Source organism: Triturus cristatus, chromosome 4_2, assembly GCF_964204655.1.
Source record: "Triturus cristatus chromosome 4_2, aTriCri1.1, whole genome shotgun sequence".
NCBI classification, from domain to species: Eukaryota; Metazoa; Chordata; class Amphibia; order Caudata; family Salamandridae; genus Triturus; species Triturus cristatus.
The window spans coordinates 62,707,845-62,730,321 of NC_140586.1; the positions used below are offsets into that span (position 1 = coordinate 62,707,845).

General features: G+C 42.0%; 1 protein-coding gene across 1 annotated transcript in view; it reads right to left on the bottom strand.

The window, feature by feature from the left end:
• LOC146832981 (complement C3-like) overlaps window positions 1-22,477 on the bottom strand; it is a 1,056,379-nt gene that overhangs the window by 44,552 nt on the left and 989,350 nt on the right. The window lies entirely within an intron of this gene.

The following is a 22,477-nucleotide window of genomic DNA, read 5'->3' on the forward strand; positions in this document are numbered from 1 at the left end:
ATCCCTGAAGGGCTGGGCCTGCATCACTCTGGCTTGATCGGAGCCAGACTGCGTCCCTAGGGGTGAAGGGTTATTGGAGGGCGGATAACGCTTGTTCTGTCTGCCTTGATGTCTCTGGGTAGGGTAGGCAGGAAAAAGATTCCTTGGAGACTAACGTTGCAGAAGGGGTCACTAGTATTTCCCTGAGACTGAGGGGCCGGGCCTGTGGCACCTGGCTTGACCGGGACCAGGCTGCACACCCCAAAGCTGACAGGGCATCTAGCTGACACTCTCACGGTAAGTCCTAGTGCAGAGGAGCAGTCTGCAGCTTTTCGCATACCCGCGGCGACAGCAGACCGCCGCCCGTGGCTGTGACTAGCCACCTACACTCTCCACCTGCCAGCGGACCGGACAACTTTGCTTGTGGTGCCCCAAGGAAACTGCCCACACCCCCACCACTCCCCTGGCCGCAAGGATCGCGCTGGCCCCCTCGTGACAGAGGGAAAGGGAGGGGAATGGGGGAAGCCTCATCTTATCGTCAAAGAAATTCCAGAGTGATACAGTAGCGGTCTTGCCTGACACCTGCTACTGTTGCCACAAGTGTCTCCATTCGGAGGTAAGACTTAACAGACATAAAAAGTTTAAAACCTCCGCTTTTCTTTTCTTGGAGGAGAACACTTGTGACATTTCTACAGAGGCAACGGGCAGATTTTATTTCCGATCCTATCACGCCCCTTGGCCTCGGATCCCCGTTTTGCATACAGGGGAGACTGCATGTTATACCGGAGCAGTGGCGGCCGCCCGCTCCCATAGTTTATTTCGATTTTCTACACTCCTCTGAACATTTCTGTTTCTGATAATACACAGCGTGTAAAATCCGGCACGCTTGCTCCCTCAATCGCACAGGAGCTCGGCCGCTGCCGATAGACATTAAGTTGAGATACCTGCAGGGGGCTTACTCCCCCGCCCCCACCGAGGCGGTTAGCATGGCCTCATATGCACGCATGGCCGGCAATATACGCACATCAGATTAAGTGCCAAATACGGTACGTGTGGAAATTGATGAAGCTCAAAGTAAGGAGAAGAATGTATTGTTTCTCATTGAAGAAGTGTTAAAGAAGGAGCCTAATATATCTGAGAGGGCAATTGAATGCGTGCAGGACTTCTCTCCCCCCCCCCCCTCCCCCAGCGCCTTGAGACCCTCCGGGTGAGTAGTGCGCTATATAAATGCTGTGATTGATTGATTGATTGATGTTACCTTTTCTAGTGAGTCTATCTGTCAAGGGTTTCTCCACAATGCAACAGGGAAACAACACAGTAATGCTTTCTGTGGGCTCTCTGTAACCCCCTATGTTTGCGTCTAAGGAGACTGTGCTAGTGGTACATATGTACAACCCATACACGGATCCCAGGCTAATTGAGGTGTTTTTGAGTCGGTATTGTGCCATCGTCAGAGGGGGGAAAAAGATTACAAACCTGTGTGGGATTTGGAATGGGAAGAGGAAATATGTGGTAATATTCAAGGAGGACCCTGAAGGAGTACGTGGGTTGGCACATTCACCACAGCCATTCACCCTGGGAGCCAATAAGGGGTTTTTGGTTTACACAGGGCAACCTCTGTTTTGTAGACTCTGCCTTCAATTTGGCCACTCCAAGGAACAATGCTCAGGGCTCATTTGCAGGAACTGTGGGGGGGGGGGGGGCAGATCATAAGGCCCAAGACTGTATTGCTCCAAAGAAATGCAATCTCTGTGGTAGTGAGGAGCACCTCTTTAAAATGTGCCCCAGGGGTAAATTCTCGTATGCCTCAGCAGCTAGCACACATTCCACGCAACACACTCCAGCCACTCATACAACCCAGCCAGTAGCTTCACCAGAGCTACAGACCGGACAGGAACAACCAGACATTACTGACTCTGACATACTGGGTTGCTTTGATGGTATGCAGATTAGAAGGTGTAGCGCACAAGCAGAGCTTGAGGGGGAGCCAGAGGCGGCAGTGCCTCCCCTAGACACTGAAGATCCTCCTAGCCCTGTTACTATGCTGTACCAGCTGGCAGGGGAGGAGGTGAAGCGCATAGAAACAAAGAGGATTAAAACTGCAGCTTTAGAAAGAAGAGCGCGGCGCGAGCATCTTAAATCACAGGGCGCTACTTCCTCCACCGTGCCTGGCGCTGCACCTACCCTCGCAGAGGACAAGAGTCCCATCACTGAGGTCCCTGATTCTGGTGTCTCAGTGATCCCCCCACAGCGCAAGTACTTGTTAAAAACGTCATAATAGAGCAGGCAGTAAATGGTCTGAGGCAGGCCGCACAGGACACTGCTCTTTCTTTGCATTCCTCACCTGTGGCCACAGAGAGGGGGAAGGATATAGAGCACAGCGGGTGGACTACGTACATTCCCAACAAGCGCAAAGCGAGATGTACTAAAAGCCCAATAGACTCACCTGCTGTCACCCGCTCCAAGCAAAGTCCTTATTACTTGGACCTTTTCCCTGAGGGGGCAGGTATGGCCCTCTACTTTCCCTCTCAGATCCCGAGGAGGGTTTATCAGATGTTGCGCAGGTCTTGGAAGTCAGTGATAGCCCTATAATAGATATAGAAAGCACACCACATTTGGAGGCCCTGTTCTCAACCTCCATAATCACCAGTTGCTAGCGGATGGGCATCACTGAAGATGGAGAGTCAGTGAGGGCAACTACCTCTTCCGAGGTGTAAATATGGCTGGTTCTCTTATGGTTTTCATTATGGCAGTAACAGTAGCCTCTTGCAACGTGAGGTGCATAGGTACTGCTGTCAGCAGAGCAATTGTATTAGATTGTATTAGATTATTTTTCAAACACACAAGCTGATGTTATATGTCTTCAGGAGTGTTATCTCCCCCATCAGATACGATACACCTTATTCCAACAACAATGGGCATATGGGCCATCGGCTTGGTCAGGAGGAGCTAATAGGAATGATGGGGTGGTCATCCTCCTTAAAAACAAACATTAACAGATCATGGAGGAAAAAGATTTATACCCAGGAAGGGCTCTTTTGATTTCAGTACTTATGGATGGTATACCATTACGTATTGTTGTTTATGCACCAGCCTCCAAAACAGAAAGAGAGGGCTTGTTGAATCTAATAAAATCTTTATTAACAGGTGCTATACCTCTCTTACTAGCCGGGGATTTCAATTGCATCACACACAGCAGGGACAGGCAAGGGTCCCAACAAAATTATGTACTGGATAGTACGTCAAAACTGTTATTAACTCTCATACAGGATTTACACCTATATGATACTTTCCGGAAGCATCATCCGCTAGGTGAGGGCTACACTTGGGAGGCAGATAACAGCCTCACACGATCACACATTGATTATGTGTTTGCTTCTAAAACTCTGTGCCGATAACAGCTCTGTAACACCAGTACCCTTTTCAGATCACCATATAATCACAGTCTCTTTGTCAGTTCCTGATCGACCTCAAAGGGGTCCTGGATCATGGAAAATGAATAATGACCTTCTTACAGACCATTAGGTTTGTGACAAATATGTACTGAGCTACCAAAAATGGGCCCAAAGGAAGGCTCACTTCCCCAATGTGTACCAATGGTGGAAATGGGTTAAAACTAAAACACAACTGTTCTTCCAAGAGCAAGGGAAGCTCCGACGCAAAAGGGATTGGCAGGACTTCCAGCTTTTACACAGGAGACTTATACTCCTCCACCAAATGGGAGAAGCTGTGGGTGATGTGAAAGACAAGGTACACTCTACGAAACTAGAAATGCAGAAGTGGTTAAACAGACGGAACACAAATGCTATCTTCCACTCAAGGGTCAAGCATTTCCATGAAGATGAAAAGTGTACTTCTTTTTTCTTTAAAAAAGCTCACGCATCACACAAGCTGCTAACTAAATTCTAAAATGCGAAAGGGGACATATTACAGGGGATAGATGTATGCCAGACCATCGCTTTTGACTTCTATCAGTCCTTGTATGATGCTCCTGTCAAAACACCTTCGGCTTCAGATTTAGAAAAGTACTGTTCTCTTCTCACAGGAGGGTTAACATTAGATCAAAGTGACTTCCTTGGGCAACCTTTTGGAGGTGAGGAATTTCTGGACGCACTGAGATCCTCCCCCAAAGGCCCGAGCCCAGGTTTGGACGGTCTAACTTGTGAGTTTTACAAGAAGTTCTGGGGACTGTTATGCTCTGACTACTTGCAGGTCCTGGAAGAGGGTTTTCAAAATAATTGTTTTACACATGATTTTTCCGCAGGGGTTATCACCCTTCTTTTTAAAAAAAGGAGATGAAACATCACTCCAAAACTGGAGACCAATTTCACTACTAAATGTTGATTACAAATCGGTATCTAAAATCCTGGCGCGTAGGTTCAGGAAAGTTCTTCATTCATGTATTCACCCTGACCAGACAAGTGCACTTCAAGGACGCACCATCGTTGACAGTTTGGTTACCATTAGGGATGTTTTGTGGTATGCTCAAGGAAGATCTCTATCACTTGGGGTTTTACGTCTGGATTCCCAGAAAGCCTTTGACCGGGTGGCTCACCCATACCTTTTTGCTGCACTTCAACGCTTGAATGTACCGCAAAATATCCTAAGCATCCTATACACTCTGTATAACACAGCACACAGCAGAGTGAGCATCAATGGTTTCCACACATGTGAGTTTCCCATCAGTGCTGGGGTGCGACAAGGATGTCCTTTGTCCCCAGCGCTCTTTGTCTGTGCTTTAGAGCCTTTCCGGTGCAAGCTACGAAGTGACAAAATCATCAAAGGTGTGTTTGTACCAGGGGGCTGTGGTACTCCTGCCAAAACAGTTGCATACATTGATGATGTCACAATCTTATGCACGGATGCATAATCTGTGCGCAGAGCTCTACTGCAGGCTTCACTCGTCCAAGAAGCATCAGGGCTCCGTTTAAGTGTGGACAAATGTGTGTGTCTCACTATGGGTCCCTGGGACCGGCTAACTAATCTCCCCAGTTGCAGTTACCTCAGAACCCACAAAAATACTAGGGGTGCACTTTGCTGCTGATACTCATATAGAGAAATACTGGAAAGAAGTGCAGGAAAAAATGAACAAAAAGATCACCTTCTGGAAATTGCGCAAACTCACCATCGAGGGTAAGATCATGGTAACAAAAGCTGTCCTTCTTCCTATCCTGCTATACCTGTCTATGGTTTTCCCTCCACAGGCTCGCATGTTGCAGAAATGATCCAAATTGATTTTCTCTTTTACTTGGGTTTCGAAAATGGAAAAGTTGAGCAGGGAAAAGATGTGCACACTTTGGAAAAATGGGGTGTAGAGTATGCCTAATATCGAAGTGTTTCTCTTTTCTAAAGTATTATGCTATGCTGTATCATGGACTAATGTGAATTCCATGTCTGTACCACGTTTTTTCACCAAGTATTTCTTGGGAACTATGCTGCAGGTATATGGATTGTTTACCCACTCAAATGTAATGCCATTTGCACTGAATGTACCCCCATATTATAATGGACTCTGCAACTTTCTAAAGACTCTGAACTCCAGCATACTCTCTAGAATGTTCCCATGCGAAAAAACTGAAACAGGCTTTGGTCGCCCATGAAAAACCCCAACAAGTGGGTCTCCTGTCAGAGTCTCAGTCCTTGCGTGTCTGGAGAATGGTGGGTCACGGTGATCTCACACACAGCCTGAGGCACTTGGCATGAATGAGCATACACAACTGCCTGCCAGGGAAGGTGTTCCAGCATCACAGAGGATTGGCACCATCAGCGCAATGCCAACGTTCCCGCTGAGGCCACGAAGAAACTGTCTTTCACCTGTTCTGGAGCTGCAGGCTTTTGGACTTTGGTAAAGCCTTTCCTTCTCCATGTGGTGGACATTGATGTGCTGAATTGGGACACTGTGCTGTATGGACATTCTATCTCCGAGAAACGTCCTCCCTGTGGAACTCATGGTACTTATTACTTTTTTTGCATAAAGAAATTTCCGCCACTTATTGCAGGAACCTCTTCCTTAACAAACCAATGACTTATGTTTATGTTGACCGAACACTTTTGGGGAGACAGAAGCTGGTGCACTCTGGCATACGGCCAAATGGAAGGGGTGGATCACTTAAAACAGGCTTCATGTTTGCTCCTTTCTGATGCATAATACCCTGCCACCGGGTTATAAGGATTTGCACTTATATAGGTTTTTTCTGACACCTACGAGAAATGTAATTTTGTAACAGGACTCTCACATATTATGAGCATATTGTAGATTGTCTTTTTCCTGTATGTGTGCCTTTATATAACTTAAATAAAGGTTTTCAAAACAAAAAAAATGTAAAGACAGAGATACTTGTTATTATACCAAAAGTATTTGAGGTTTCTGTTTTATTAATTGGGAGTCCAACGTAGTACTCCGCCAATTAGGCGCACCTTAGAACACAGCTGAATGCGCCCTTACATTACCTCTCAAAAAATAAAATAAACCTTTGTGAACATGAAGTCTCACATGACTTAATAAACTGAAACCTTATACTGACTCGCATGCAGGCTTTAGATTTGCAGATGAACCCATTGCATACATTTACATTGCTTTCAGGAAACAGACACAGTGATGAGGTGGCTTTCTTCTTCTTTTGCCATCTCCCTCTCTTGGCTTCACAAAAGGTCTTCATTATCCATTCTGGAATGGTTGTTTTATTTTTAAGGTATGGAAACTGTTATTGTAAAAATTCAAAAGATTGGGACTACTGTTCCCAATGGATCTCACACGTTTCTACCACTCAGGTAATCTAAAAAGTATTTACCGGTAGAGGAGGATTTTGTTTTTCACTGTTTCTCATGCCTCATGGGGTTGCACTCTCTCTGCCTATCCAGTCCACCTGCAAGGTGCCCATACAAGTAGAGGTGTGCAACATTTCCATAATTGCCGTTGGCATAATTAGGTATAATTACCACATAAGTTTGCGTAATTACTCATAATTACTGTAAAAGTGTAATCCAACATTTTGCTATTTTTTCTTAGCACAAAATGCACCCTTGTGTCCGAAATGGGCCAGAGGATGCATTTTGCTTAAAGAAAATAGCACTAAACACAAAAGGATATGAGGAGCAGCAGCCATTTGAGCACTCTAAATCAGTTTTTCCTGTGCTGCTGAGGTAGGATGTTTGACCCATATTACCCTTAATTACTCAAACAGGAACAAACACATAATTTCGCATCACAAGAGTAATGCAAAATTACCAAACTTACTACCATTCCTCTGGAATAATTACTCCCAGGCCTACATAAAAGTCTTTGGCCCTGATTGGGAACTGTGCACAGCAGAATTCCCATGTAGAATTCCATTCCACACAATTATAAGAGGACCAGTACTCTGACTCTCAGATTTATTGAGTGCAAGAACAATGAACCAGAGATTTTACCGACCAGAAAATTTAGTAGGTAACATCAGTGTGGGAAAAGACTGCCATATAGCCTGAACCCCTTCCATGACCTCTGCCCATACATCAGACAAGGCACAGGGGAGGCTTATATGCTCTCCCCTGCCATTCAACATTCTCCACTCTAGCCTTCACTCTCTCTCTCTACCCCTGCCTTACAACATCCCCCTGTAGGATTTTACCACAGACACCTGTACACTTTTACCAACTTCTTAGAGCAGGTGGCAAATGTATGCATCAAACGCAATAAAAAGGGAATACCATGTGGAATAGTAGCAGGTAAATCTAGATCCTGGGTAATTCCCCACTCTGTGGGGTTTAGCTCATAATTGTACAGTAATGGAAGATTGCAACCTCATGTTACTGGTATTTACTGATGTAGATTTTGCACCTCGGTTGTACTGTCAAATTTGTTATGGGGACCGTGGTGTGCGACTGGGGATAGATCCACATGGATGAAAGACCTAGCTATCATATACCACCACATTTGCAAATACACAGGAGAGTACTTATTCAGATTTTAACTTCAATTAAAGAGAATGCAAGATTCCATCAGAGTGGATCTTGAAGAAAAACTTAGGGCGCCATTTATGGAAATTGTGTCGCTAAACGAAAACAGCGATGCAACAGTTTTCACTGCACCCTCCTTGCGACAGGATGGATGCGCCGTATTTAATGTACAGCGCTCCATGCCACAAGGAGTTACAGATACGTCAGTATTTCTGACGTATCTTTAGCTGCAAAAGTGGCACATTGCTGGGGTGTGTCTGAAAACAGACGCAACTCCAGCAATGTGTCCTTTCACAAGTCAGCGCCAGTCTTACGCCTGCTGTGAGGCAGGCATAAAATATTGACGCAATAGCGTCCTAGAAGTGGAGCACTGAAATCTTATAGATTTCAATGCACCACTTGTATGAGGCTTTTTACGGAGTAATGCCCAACCTGCATACAATATACCTGGCGCAGGTATAATGTGGCACAGGGGTTAACAAAGTGACACATCTGCCTAGATGTGTCACTTTACAAATAGGGCAGAATTTTGTGCATTTTTTACGCTGCCGTGCGTCTCAAAAAGTGATGCAAAGGTGGCACAAAAGTGTTGCAAGGCCTCATAAATAAGGCCCTTACTTTTAAAGCTTGTGTTATTAATACTACCATCATGATAATTTCTAGACTGAACTATACCAGTGGTTGCTATGCTGGTCGTCCTAAATCAGTTATGTACAAGCTTTAAAGTGTTTAGAATATGGCAGCATAGCTTATCATGAATTTTCGTGAGGTTCTCCAAGGCTTACCATAAGTTGCCAGTTTCTTGAAGGATCGATTATAAGGTGCTCTACTTAGCCCACAGAGCCTATTATGAAACAGGCCCTATGCTGCTTGTGTTTGCTTCCAAGTGTAAGCGTTCACTTCATTTCGGCTCTTCACTTCCTGCATTCAGTCCCCTGTTTTAGAAAAGACTCAATGGGAGGGGGGAGGGTGGAGGGTGATTGTGCACTCAGGGGCCGATTCTGATCTTGCTCGGAAAGCCCTCCGTACAACTCGAACCTTGGGGGCTTTCCAAGCAAGACGCACTGTGCGAGTTCAACCGAGCGAGTCCGATGCAACCGCATGGTACGGACTCGGTTCAGCCTCCTATTGAACTCAATGGGAGCCTGTGTACAGATGCGTACACAGGCTCCCATAGCAAAAAGGGGTGGGTGGGGAAAAGCGTACACCCTGTGGCGGGCACCCCATGGTGCCCTCCACACTGTGCATGCCTGGATTGGGGGGACCCATGGTCACACCCCAGTGACAGATTCGAAGGGCCCGGGTGAAGGGGGGCCTGCTACGGCCCTCCAAAGTACGATTCCGACAGTCGTGTTGTCTCGCTGAGACCGAGGTGGTTGTCCGAATCGTGCATCTTACTCACTAGGTCGGAATTCGGCTCCATTGCGTGGCACGGTTCGGCTATGAACGTGTCGGACGGACAGGTTCGGGTTCCTAAACGATTTGCACGGCGCGTACTGGATACTCACATTGTACTTGGTCGTTCGGAACGGAGGACGATTCGAACGGAAAGATAGGCTCCCAATCCGATTTGCTCTTTACAATCCTGTTTGGAGGCCTTCCTTACTAGATCGGAATCAGGCCCTCTGTCTTGGGCTGAGCAAAATAAAGGACCTTTCCATGTTTAGAACGGATCTTAAAAGTCATCTATTTTATTATCTTCATATCTTTTCTGATGTTGTTAGTGCCAGTGCCGAGATGTCTTACGACATTTGCTGCATTTTATAAGTAACAACCACATTTTACATGTACAGGTTTTTAATATACTCAGTGGGTGCCCTCAGTCATTTAACTGAGAACTCGTGTCAATGTTTGCCTCTTGTTTGTTGGAGATGGAGCACTGTAAATTGAGGGATAGTTCAGATGTCTGATGCCTGATCTACTGGTAGTCTGAGAAAGTTAATTTACATGAAGACTGTACATATAATTCATGTCTAACAAGGGGCATACATAAGTCACCCAAAGAAAATGGGTCAACAATCAGTTTCTCCGCGTGCATTGTACAGATGTAGAATTTACTTTAACTTATAGCTTGTGTTTGTTTTTTTCTTGGGATGTTTTCCGTGCAGAGGCAGTACACCAGCACTTCAGTTGTTTAGGCTTTTCATCACTGTGTCATGCCTCTTCATGCTAGAGTAGTTTGGCAATAAAATGCTTGGGAAACATTATTCTGATGTAAAACTAAGTCTGGGTCTGTCAAAAGCAGCATAATTCTGATATTGGGCATAATAGATTATCAACAATAAAGCATTGCACAATAAATAAAAACAACTTTGTGCACTTCCTGTTTCAGTTTGCCATGGTAAGCTGAATACCATGCTGTTGGTATTTTGTTTCTCATGTGGTCCATTCAAAGTTGTCCCTTTCTCTACCCAGGCCCTCATAATTTCTATAAATAGGGCAGACATTTAGGAACAGTCATTATGGGTAATATGCTCATTCTTCTCAGAGAAATTTTGGGAAAAGTTGTAACAAATGTTCCATTTTATAATGCACATTGCCCATCCAGGATTTAGAAACACCACTGATATTTTAGTGGATTTCCATGTTATATGACTGGGCGTCAGAACAACATTGAAAGCATGGTTGGTGTGATAATAACATATGCAATAAAGTGGCACTATTACAGTTTCTGTTGCAGTGACTTCTTTGCAGAACATTGCATATCAGCAACATATTCTGTGTTTTGAAGCTTGAAGTTATACTAATGTCCTTTGCATGCTAGAACTCCATTTGATGCAACATTATTTCAAGACACCTGCATTTTTGCCAGTTCTTTAGTCTAGTGGTTTCCTCCATGGACTCCATCATCTCATAGGAGAACTGCTCAGTGTGGGCTGCTAACATCAACAATTCGATTATGATTTAGAATTGAAGTGATTCCTTGCAACATAATTAACAGATGGTAAGATTGCCAGTTGATTGGTATTCACGTATTCAATCTCAGGAGGAATGGAAGATGGAATGGTAATCAAACCTGAGACTTGCCAGTCAGACATCTCAAAATTAAGTGTGTTAATTCACTAAGATCAATATTCTAGGACCTGTAGAGGTGCATGACCTCAAACAAGCATATGTTACAGTGCCCCGATGATCAGACTGAAAATGCACTTTTGGTCTCCTAGCAGCGTATTCCTGAAGATGGTTTTGAAAAATGTTCATGAGTTTGTCATTTTACAGAAGGAATTGAAATAACTTTGTAAAAATTGGCTCTAAAGTGCTTTGGATTGAAATCTGTAGATTCTTCATTTTGGTGATCAAATCACACATTCCTCTTTTAAAGATCTCTATTAGTAGCCTATAAACATTGTCAAATCCACTAAAACATGTTTGTTATAATTGTATGGGATTTGACCAATATGTTTTATATGCAGAATTTATCACTCTATTTTCTTGTATTAACTCTATGGATAGCCCTGCCCCATTATTTGACATGTTTGCCTCGCCTCCATTGGTTGACTAATTAGCTCCCACAACCCTGAAGTTTGAGTCTAATTGTGCCTCTGCCTAAGTTTATCCTTTGATTTAGCCAAGGAACCTCTTGTCTTCTCTCTCTTTGAAAGCTTTGGGATGCATCTTCTGGCATGATTGAAAAAGCGTTGATGTAAGGGTCGAATTTTAGGTACTAGAGGCGGATTTCAAAAGGGTCAGTGATGAACATGTAAGTCATGCAGTCTCAACAGGGCTTGAAACCAGACCTTTTGCCAGTGACAGCTGAAAAAAAAGTGCACCTAAGTTAAAAAGTAAAAGAGAAATCATCCAATAACGACACATTTTCTGAGAGAGTAGAAGAGCTCTGTATCTCGACAATGGTGTGGCAAAAAGGGAACTTTATGGCTCCAGAAAAGGTTTCAGATTGGCGCTTGGGATATTAAAAAAAATGTGAGAAATCTGCAGGTAGCAGTCTCCAGCAGAAACTTTTTTTATTATTAGAAGTCCTACATGTAACCATACTTTAACCTTTGATCATTTCTGTGAATTTCAAAGTTGGTATCCATTGAGGTTGCAGGGCTATTAGCTGCCCAAGGGCGGAAGGTACAAGCCATCCCCTGGCTGCGCACTGCCTTCAGCATTTCGGGTGGAAGGCCTGGCCCTTCAGCCAACCCCACACTGAGCACGGTTTGAAAAAATTAGGTATGGTAATAAAATGTTACTTTATGTTAAAAACCTATAGAAATTCACTGAACAAAACAGAGGTTAACGTGATGTAATAGTTAGGTATGGAAATATTTTCTTACTTTAGCTTAACAAACACTTCAGGAAATTCACTGAAAATGCAAAGGTTAAAGTGACGTTATAGTCAGGAGAAAATCCCAGTTAAACTATAACATGCGAAACTCAAAATAACACTGAAATTCACCAATTATAGATAACTCATTTAACCATAACTTGTACCCTTTCCATGCTCTGCTTATGGCTTCAAACACTATAACAGGCATGACATGTTCTATGACATCATTGACAATATCACTAATGACAACTGAAATGACATAATTGACGACAACACTGTGCATGGCGAAAGTGCAAGTTATGATTACTTAAGGTACCTGTAACTGGTGAATTTCAGTGGGTTTTTTAAGTTTAAAATATTGTGTTTTATCTGTCAGTTTCACCTAAAGTATCACTTTACCCTTTGTTAGAACTCAGCTCTAGACAGCTCATGCATTGTCTCAAAAGGGACATGTTATACATATTTCTGAACTTCAGCATGCCCATAGCCTACCCATTTGCTGCCTCCATCATCATGCTTCTATTCTTTCTCCCCATTTGTCCATGGCATGCTTGTGTCATGCCTCTTACTGTGTTTAGTCCTCCCCTAGAGCGTGGAGCAATTACTACTATCCTTCCACTGCTCCCACTTAATGACAATTTTAGTAACTTCTTGTTCCTTTGTTTAAGAGTACTCGTCAGGAGTCCTCCTGTTTTCATTTGCTCCGAGTGCCGTTGTAAACAGGGCTATAAATCATGTTCTTATCCCATCGCATTTGCTGAACATTCAAAGGCTGAGATCAAATGTCAGATGCGTTCTGCCATTGCTTTTGGTGATGCTTTTTGCTATTATTGCTTACTCGTGTTCTCCTATTGTTTTGGTGATGCTTTTCACATGTGGCATTCAAGACTGTGATCAAATGTCAGACGTTGTTTTCACAGGGTGCCTGTTCCGTGCCCCAACCCCCTCCCACTTCGCTGCTTGTTCTAAAATGTAAGCATGTATTATTATTATTGCTTGCTCGTGTTCTCCAATTGCTTTTGGTGATGCTTTTGTTACTATTGCTTGCTCGTGTTCTCCCATTTCTTTTGGCGACGCTTTTTGCATATGGCTGCCCCCTGAATAAAACTCTGTGTGTGCAGCTTCTAACATGGCAGTGTGCAATATGGGTCCATTACATTTTGGTAATGTTGTATCCACAGCAGCATGGCATCCTCCATGGGCACAGCGGCGCGGCTTTCGCTACGAGCTCTGGCGGAATACCGGGTATTTAGGTATGCGAGCTGTGATTGCCTAATGGGGTGATAACACCAGCGTTTAATCCTGTGGTTACACAAAGAATTAATGGTGCATCAGCTGGGTGCTACATCTGCCCAGGAAACTCTTACCATTTGGCCATGCAATGCTGATACACATTGACATTGACAAAACCAATAGCTGTCACACTGCCGAGACTTATTAGCTTTACCAATGATTGTTTTTTAGTTAATATATATCTATGTATGCATGTTTGCTTGATTTCTCAGTATCTATCTATCTATCTATCTATCTATCTATCTATCTATCTATCTATCTATCTATCTATCTATCTATCTATCTATCTATCTATCTATCTATCTATCTATCTATCTATCTATCTATCTATCTATCTATCTATCTATCTATCTATCTACTACAGAGTGACGGTAGTCAGTCTGTAGTTATAATCAGGATTCAGAGAGATAGGAGTTCCTCAAATTTATGATTGGTAATGACATTGGCACAGTTTGATGAATCTCCATGAAACTTTGCAGCCATATTCCTTTTTCTAAATTGGACGATGATTTAAAGTTTTGTGGTGATTAATTAAGGGGTGAAAAGAAAAAAGCTGGGCTCCCAAAACAAGTTTTTCCACCAGTGTATTTTTTCATGGACTTTTTCAACAGACACAACGGCGAAATGGCTGAAAGGATTTTCTTGAAATTTGGCAGGAATATTGATTATAGTGTGGAATAGGGTCCTTTTTGTTAATTGATCTGAATTTGTTCAGGAGTTTTTAAGTAATAAGGAACAAAATCGTAGTGATATATTGCGCCACTATATACTGTAGTAGCTTCATGGCATACTGCAGTACATGGCGGTGATGAAACACAATATTATTGGTTAATCTAACCCCTTGCAAAATGAAAAGGCAGCCATATTGTTTAGACTACATGTTGTCTTTCGTCTGTGTTTTTTGCATGAAATATAGCTTACTACTTTTCTTGCAATGTTTAAGAAGAAACTAGGCAATTTAAGAAACTGTAGAGTTAGGGAGAAGTTTCTTTATTGCTTTATATAGTTTTTAATACGCTTACAGAGTACAGCGGAACTCTCTCAAAAGTTTCTAGAAGGTACACAGTAATTTTTAAATAAAAAAAAGTTTTTATATGACAAAATAAAATTAGACATAATATTGGTGGCTCTTAAAATCACCTTCTTTAGGTAAATATAGTTGTATATGTTGGTCAAGCCAAGTTTTTAGGTTTGAAACAAAAATATGGATTCCATGGGATGAACAATATACACCATCAGGATGATACAGTGCTGCATTGCCATATTGTAAGACATTTTATGATAGCAAATGAATGCTGATACAGTCTTGTTCACATGTCTTTGAGTCTTTTCAAATTTAGCACCATTTTCTGCGGAGCACTTCCACTTTTGAGAACACAAAATGTGTGTTTGGAAACATGGACATTAAGATGAAAAATGTCACCTTCATCTCAATTTACAATCTAACTCCAGTTAAAGGCCCTATATCATTGCCACCACAGTGGATAAACATAAAGTTAGGATGCTCACATTTACTAATAGAAGAAAATAGAGGGAGTAAGTGTTTCCATTTGAAACCTCTTTCACCAATCCATGTTAGTTCAATTCCTTTCAAACCTAAATCATTTTCAACACCTACATTATAGCATAATGCCTGGCCCAAAAAACATAGAACTGAGTCCAGCAAAACAAACCCTAACCATCTTGCACATACACTGGCATACTAGAATAAGTAACAAAGATGCAGACAAACGAATATATAAATAGTTAGATGATTGGCCATTATAAAACCACATCATATTAATTTCTTAATTTTGAAAGGAGGACAGTTATTGGCTTAAATACAATTTGGGTCACTAATGTAGCCCAATACTACCAAAAACAACTATGAGGTAAGAAAAGAAACTAATCTGCAACAGTGCAATCCAGCAAGTATTAAAAATGCATTTGACACACATTTGTGGTCATACGACAGTGAAAACGAACAGAAAACTAGATAAGAAATAAAATGAAGAAGTAAAGCATTATGCGATTGGTTTATAACACAAAGATGGCTATAAACACAGTCCTACACTAATATATTCCACCAGCAACCATAAAGACTCTGCTGACTGTTAGAAAGCAATAGTACTTTATTTTTGTCTTCAAAGACATAGATATCAACACTGGTTAATTTTTGAGTAGAGGGTACCAATGGTTGTTTAGTACATCATAGTGAACCTACTCTTATTAATCATCATAACCTAAGTTGTGACACAGGAGAAAATAGTTTTTTTTAATGTTAAGCACTTCTCCAACTATTTAAATGAGGCTATCAATGCTATGAAAATGCATTAAATGTTTTAAAAAATGACTTTGCATTGCCTCAATTACTGACATACTTACAAATGCTCAATCAATAAATAGAAGAAGAAAACAATAATAATGCACAAATTCAACACAATACTCCATCTAATACTAATAATTTTACTTCCAGGACTGCTGACCCACCTGGACAACCAGTTACTAAGTTGAAACCACTGTGTATGGATGTGCACAAGTTATAATAAGTTTTGGGCAGGCAACAATTACAACTTTAAATCTTGGTAAGTGGGAAGCCAACCATGCATGGCCAAACTACTACAGGAAGCCAAACCCCTGCTGCACTCAGCCAAAGGCTGTGTGCTGCATTGGGTTGACTGCAGGTCCTGGCCTGCAGTCAGCCCCACTAACAGCCAAACCCCTGCCTGGCACGGCCTTTAGCTGTACTTGTCAGGGGGTGGGCTGCTGGGTCTGGAGCCAAACCCCCCCCGGCAGCCAACTCACCGTTTGCCACACACAGACTTGGTGCATGGCATGGGGTTAGCCGCACGTCCTGTCCGACCTTCCAACAAGCACATCATTTTTTAAATAAATTGTTTTAATCCTGTGAGTAGCCTGCAAGAGAAACACCCGCAGGACTATTGCAGGAGTCCAGGGGGCCTCACTGGCTCCCATGGGACACCAGCGGAATCACAAAAAAAAAGAAAATGAGAGGTTTCTGTATTTCTGGGACCCCCACACATGGTCCAAGGGATAACGGTATCCCTAATCTGCCCATTATACCTAATTTTAAAAAAATGTTCAGGATCCAGACCGTGTCCTGAAATGGAAGCCGCATTTCTCTTCATGTTATGGCCTAATGGGAAAAAGCCCCCTCAACCAATCAGGTGGCTCCATTCTTGAATTTGTGCATCTGCAGGACTCTTGCGAACCCAAATGTCAAGATATGCAAATATTTTTAAACCTTAATTTCACAAAATCTACTGAATGGACTTACACCAAATTGCAAAAAGCACGCTTTCTTGATCAAGATCAACCTTTCTGCCAAATTTGGTGCAATTCCATTCAGCTGTTTTCATTGTAGCCCTTTTCAAAAAAGGTTATTGAAAATGTATAGGGATTTTTTGTTTTGAGACCCCCTATTATCCTGGCCCCGCTTGAAGAATCACCCCTAAAGTTCCCTAAAGAAACTAGGCCTGGGCGTAGTTTGCGGAGTTTTGCTAAGTGGAACTTCGCAAAGTTACAAAAAAAACTCAGTGAAGTTTCGCGAGTGCAGTGCAAACTGCAGTTTGTGCTGGTATTCCTTCAGCTCGGGTAGAAATTCTACCCGAGTAGCAGCTCGCGCTCGCGAACTTACCGTTCGCGATCGTGAACTTACCGTTCGCAATCGCGAGTGGGGAAAAAACTCTGCTGCACATCGCGAAGGAGAGCTTTCTGCATTCCGCGAGCTCCGCGGAGTGTGGAGTGCAGAAAACTCCGCAGACTCCGCGAACGGAGCGAAGTTCACCACTCAGGCCTAATAGAAACTATGCAAAAAAGAGCTCGTAAAAATTTTTTTTGTAAAGATTTGTCCATCTGTGTCCAAGTTATTAGCAAACCAAAAAATGCATTTCCTAATGAAACACCATCTTTACTATAACTAGAAAGTGGTGACTTGTGCTGCCTATACATACAAAACTAGTCTTTTTTAACCAAATAAAAAAAGAAATTAGCTAACTCTAATGCAGTTAGGACAGTTGTAGACACCTGGAAAAGGTCTTTCTCGCAGGTTCAAAGTGTTCCCAATCTCCTTCACATCTTTCATTTGGGAAATCAATCAATCAATCAAAAGAACCTTATTAAATTATTAACTTAATAATCATAAAAGTATGACAATAATACAATAAAATACAAAAGGTAGAGACTGAGTAAAAAGCTCTTAGTTCCTTAAATCAATCGCACATGAAATTACAATATCTCAAAGGGCAACTGAGGAACGACCTGACTGCAGTACAGACCAAACCTTCTAAAATGTACTTTTATTAAAAGTGGCAATAAAAACCTTCTAATATACAATAGATAGAATCTGCAACAAAATAAAAGAGCAGTAATGTTTGTTTTGAAACATCATCACATGGACAAGCATCAATGCTATCACCAGCATAATGCCTCAGAGGTAAACCCAACAGGTGGTGTTTTGTATTAGTCCCAAAGTTTGTTTGCTCAACACCCTCTCGCTATTTCCGTCTCATGCCAAACAATATTCTCTTTACCCAGAGTATAACCTCCTTGGGTATAGAGGTAGGATTTTCAAAAACTTCCTTTCTCTCTATATCTGTACAAGACTGCTTGATGTAGGACAACAATGGTATGTTATGGCAGTATCTACATTGCAAACAGTCATTACTGACATTGATTGTAAATGGCATGCTCATTGGTCCGAATAGAGATTTATTACAGTAGAAGGGGCAGCCTGATTAAATTCTCAAGATATAATAAACGCAGCCCAACACTGCACATATTAGAGTTGCTTGGGGAGGGGGTGAAAAGTAATTGCCTGCAAAAGTGGTTTCCCCCAGTTGTAATGATATAGCCCTGGTGTAGCCCCACATACCAACATTATATGTGGTAATGCGGAGACATTGGGTATTGTAGATATTAAGAAAGGGATTTATCAGTTTAAGGCCTAAAGAAGAAATCAAACTAAACAATGCCCCCACCGACTGTGTTAACTTTTGTCTCCTTATGGAAATTCCTAATTTAGCTAGCATAACAAAAAATGCCAAAATATGGGAACCTGTTAACCCTAGTTAACTTATTATCACTGGTAGAGATGGCACGCATATTGAGTTTTTTTTCCCCACAAGCAATTGCCTGAGATTTAATGTAGTTAACTTCAATGTCAAGATTGGACATAAAAGTATTGAATAAGGTCACAATTCGGCCTAAATGTTTTGGGGAACAGCCAGCAAGACTGCATCATCTGCATAAATTAGTGTTGGATGACTATAGAGATGATAGCAGGAACATCATGGCACAGCACGAGTAGAGTAATCTTCAAATTAATAACAAATAAGATGAACAGTAAAGGGACCAAAATGCATCCTTATTGAGCCCCTCGTTTTAGGCTAAATGTGTTGGTGCATTACACCGCTGGTTCAAACCTGACCCTAGCTGTTAGATCACTATGCAGGGTTGCAAGAAAGTGGATCAAAGCCGGATCCAGTCCCATCTTCAAAATTAGTAGCAATTGTTTCAATCTATTGACTTGATCGAATGCACACAAGTGATCCATGAATGGCAGGTACAATGGGTTGTGTCTGGCAATGGTGCATTTGCTAATAATTAGATGGAGATTTAGACACTGCTAAATTGCACCTAGGCCCTCTCTGAACCTGGACTGGTAAGTATTCAAAATACCCTTTTGTGCCCATAGCTTAATTCGAAAAAAGATGACTCTGACTCAAACTTTGACCGAGGAGTCAATTAGTTGATAACATCGTGGATCTGCACGATTTCCATTTTTTAAAATGAGGATGATAAGTGAATTCGACAAAATACTGGGCAAATTCATATTGCTTAAGTTGTTAAAAATATTCGTCAACAAGGGTGCCCATAAGCTGATGTTACATTTGTACAGATCGACTGGGAGACCGTTTGGACTTAGCGCCTTATTAAACAGTCTTGCAATGATGTGGTTACTTCTTGGACTTCTACCTTGAACTTAAAAGAGTGAGTAATGCCGTTTATGGGATACCTCCTCCAGCTACTATTAGGAGGTGATGAATATATGTTAGAAAAAAGTGCTACCCACTCATCTGTGGGTGTGTGGGAGTTGATACAGGTCACAGGGTTTTGACTATTTTAATTAAATTGACAATATCCCAAAATACATTTGAGTTTTTACATTTGGTGGATGTAATCAGTTGTTGGCAATGTTCATTAATTTCTTTGTGCCTAGTGCATACAGCAAGTCTTTATTGGGCAAGACAACAGCTACTAAGCTGTCGGTTTCTCATCCAAAGCCCTTCTCAAATTAGCAATGGAGTAAGCTGTATTGAATCGTCTCAAGAAAGGCTGATTTCTAAGGTTAAATGGTTTCATTAAGAGACTTCTACCAACAACACACATTACAACAAAGGCAACCAGAACGTCTAAGTTTCCCTTCTGGTCTGAAAGGAAAGTGTCAAAAAGGCTGTGGTTAACCTGGATCAGGGATAATCAAAAAGTCATTAAGGTTCAGTAGTTTCCAGACAAGACCCAAGTTGTCATTTGCAGGCCTCAACTGTGAGATGACTTAGGGAGCTCTGTTTCTTAAGAGATGGAGAAACCAAAACTACTATCAGAGAGCTATGAGCTCCATAGTTCATGTCTTTAATGTGAAATAGAAACATATGATCAATTTTTCAAGAACACACTCTGCTGAAATAAGTGGGGCTAAAAGTATGTGTCAGATCCAATGTTTCATGAACATTTACCAGATCCAATCCTGAGACATATTTCCCAAGTTCAATGCCTCTGTTTTTGTAGCAAACAGTGGTAGTTAATGATGCTTTCCAGCTGGATGGATCATTTGATGAATATGCTCCCACACTTATCTGGGCATTAAAATCCCCACAGATAACCCAATTAGGTGCCATAAATGGGAACCTATCGATATTGGTTTACAAGGATTGTCTCTCTAGGGTAACCTTCTTCCCTAAATCTTCCACTCCAGCAGGCACATATCTTCACATTAGACATGAACAATTAACTTTGTACTACCTTGAAGCAGTCTGCATAAGCCATTTTACCTCTTCGCAACCAGCAGCCACAGTCCATGCAGGTAACAGCGGTGGAGCCGTGGGGCCGTGTGGGGGGGGGATTTCGATGGACAATGCCGAGGGAAAACTAATTATTTATTTAATTATCCCTCTGCATCGTCCCTCAAAATCCACCCCCATGCGGCCCCACTGCCCCACCGCTGTTACCTGCACAGATCGCGGCTGGCAACCAGATGTTTACAGTGCTGTATTACAACATAACCAAAAGGCTCTAAACCACTTTCAGATTAGACTAGTGCCCATTTCACCATAAGTAAGGCAGCTATTTCTGAATTCATGAGAAATGCTTTAGCAACAATATTTATGTGGCAGCCACATCTAGACATCCACTTGAATGGATGATGATAATGCAAAAGGCATTCAGGAAGGTCAGGTTCATAGACAATGTGTAAAGCAGTAGATTAGATTTTCTGCATAGTTTTCCCTCCGAGAATTCTTGATCAGAAGATGAATTTTCTATTCTATATGTCTGAATATTAATGCTGATCACATATAATGTGGAGCACACTGTTACAGAAAAAGGTGTCCTGGAGCTAATACTAAGAATAATAGGAACAACAGCCACGCAACTAATAAGAAAATAGCAGAGATTGTAATGCTTTCTGGAAAGGCCACAGGTTGCAGATGCACTGTAAGTGATGCTGTAGAAAATACCGGGTCCTGGCCACAATGACTGTGAAAGCTCTGCCACCCATGTAGGACCTACATTCTCTTGGGACGGCCAGAAGATGAAGATCTTAACTTTCTAGCACTATCCAAGTGATGGATTTTTTTCTGCAAGTAGATGGGACCAAAACAAGGATAAGCTCGAAAAACATTGGGCCTGAGTCACAAAAGTAATCTGAGACAAAATCCTAACTTAACGACTTTCGGTATTCACAAAGAGCATTTAGGAGTAGTAAAGTTAGGAATCCTAACTTTTCTACTCCTAAATGCCCTTTGCGTATTCCGAAAGTCATAAAGTTAGGATTTTGTCTTAGATTACTTTTGTGAATCGGGCCCAATATACCTGGCTTTGAAGCTAGTCCTTTTAGAAACCACTAGCAAGTATAGTGCTTTCAACAATCAGCATGCAGAGAAACTGCAAGAACTCTGCAGAGCAAGGCAAGCAGATTCATTTGAATATGCTGGAGATGATGGATGCAAGAGATGTAAGAAACAGGGAGTTGCAGTAAACCAGTCAGCTAGAAGGGTGGCCTGGACTGCTGAAGGCATGGTAAAATTAGGTAGAAAAGGTAAGAGTTTGCTTAGAAGACAATGTGAGGCAAAGCTCACCCGGAGAACGATCTTTATCAAACAAGAAACCAAGATTGCAAACTCAGGATGCTATAGCAGCAGGTGTGCTCAATTGGGAGTGCCAGAAGCCCGTCAGCAGTACAGAACGGAACTTTATCCAGAAATAATTAGGACATATGTTTTATTTGTATTTCATTTAAGGGAGTTAGCACTCATGCAATCTATGACCACCAACATGCAATCATTAAAAGAAGGAGTATCATGTACCGGATCTTTCAAGGATATGAAGACCTGCGTCTTATCAGCATTTCCCATAAATGCCAGGTTAAAGGAGTAAATAGGTGTAGCCAAAGGGTGAACATAAATGTTAAAAAGTGTAGGTCTGAGAGGTGAGACCTACAGAACACCCTGACAGAAAAGTTTACAATTAGATGGAAAAGGAACAAGCTGCACAGTTTAAGACAACTATGATGTGCTGCAAGCCACAGTTTAACCGCAAACTCCTGTCTACAATATGCAAAACAACAGACAGTCATGGGAGACAATTAAAATTCTGTGGATAAATCCAACAAAAATAGTACAGAGGAACTACCCTGGTCTGCCAGAAGTGGTAGCTCATTGAGAAGTGAGACAAAGGCAAGTTCTGTACCAATTGGTATTGCACAAGTTGTTTACTTGA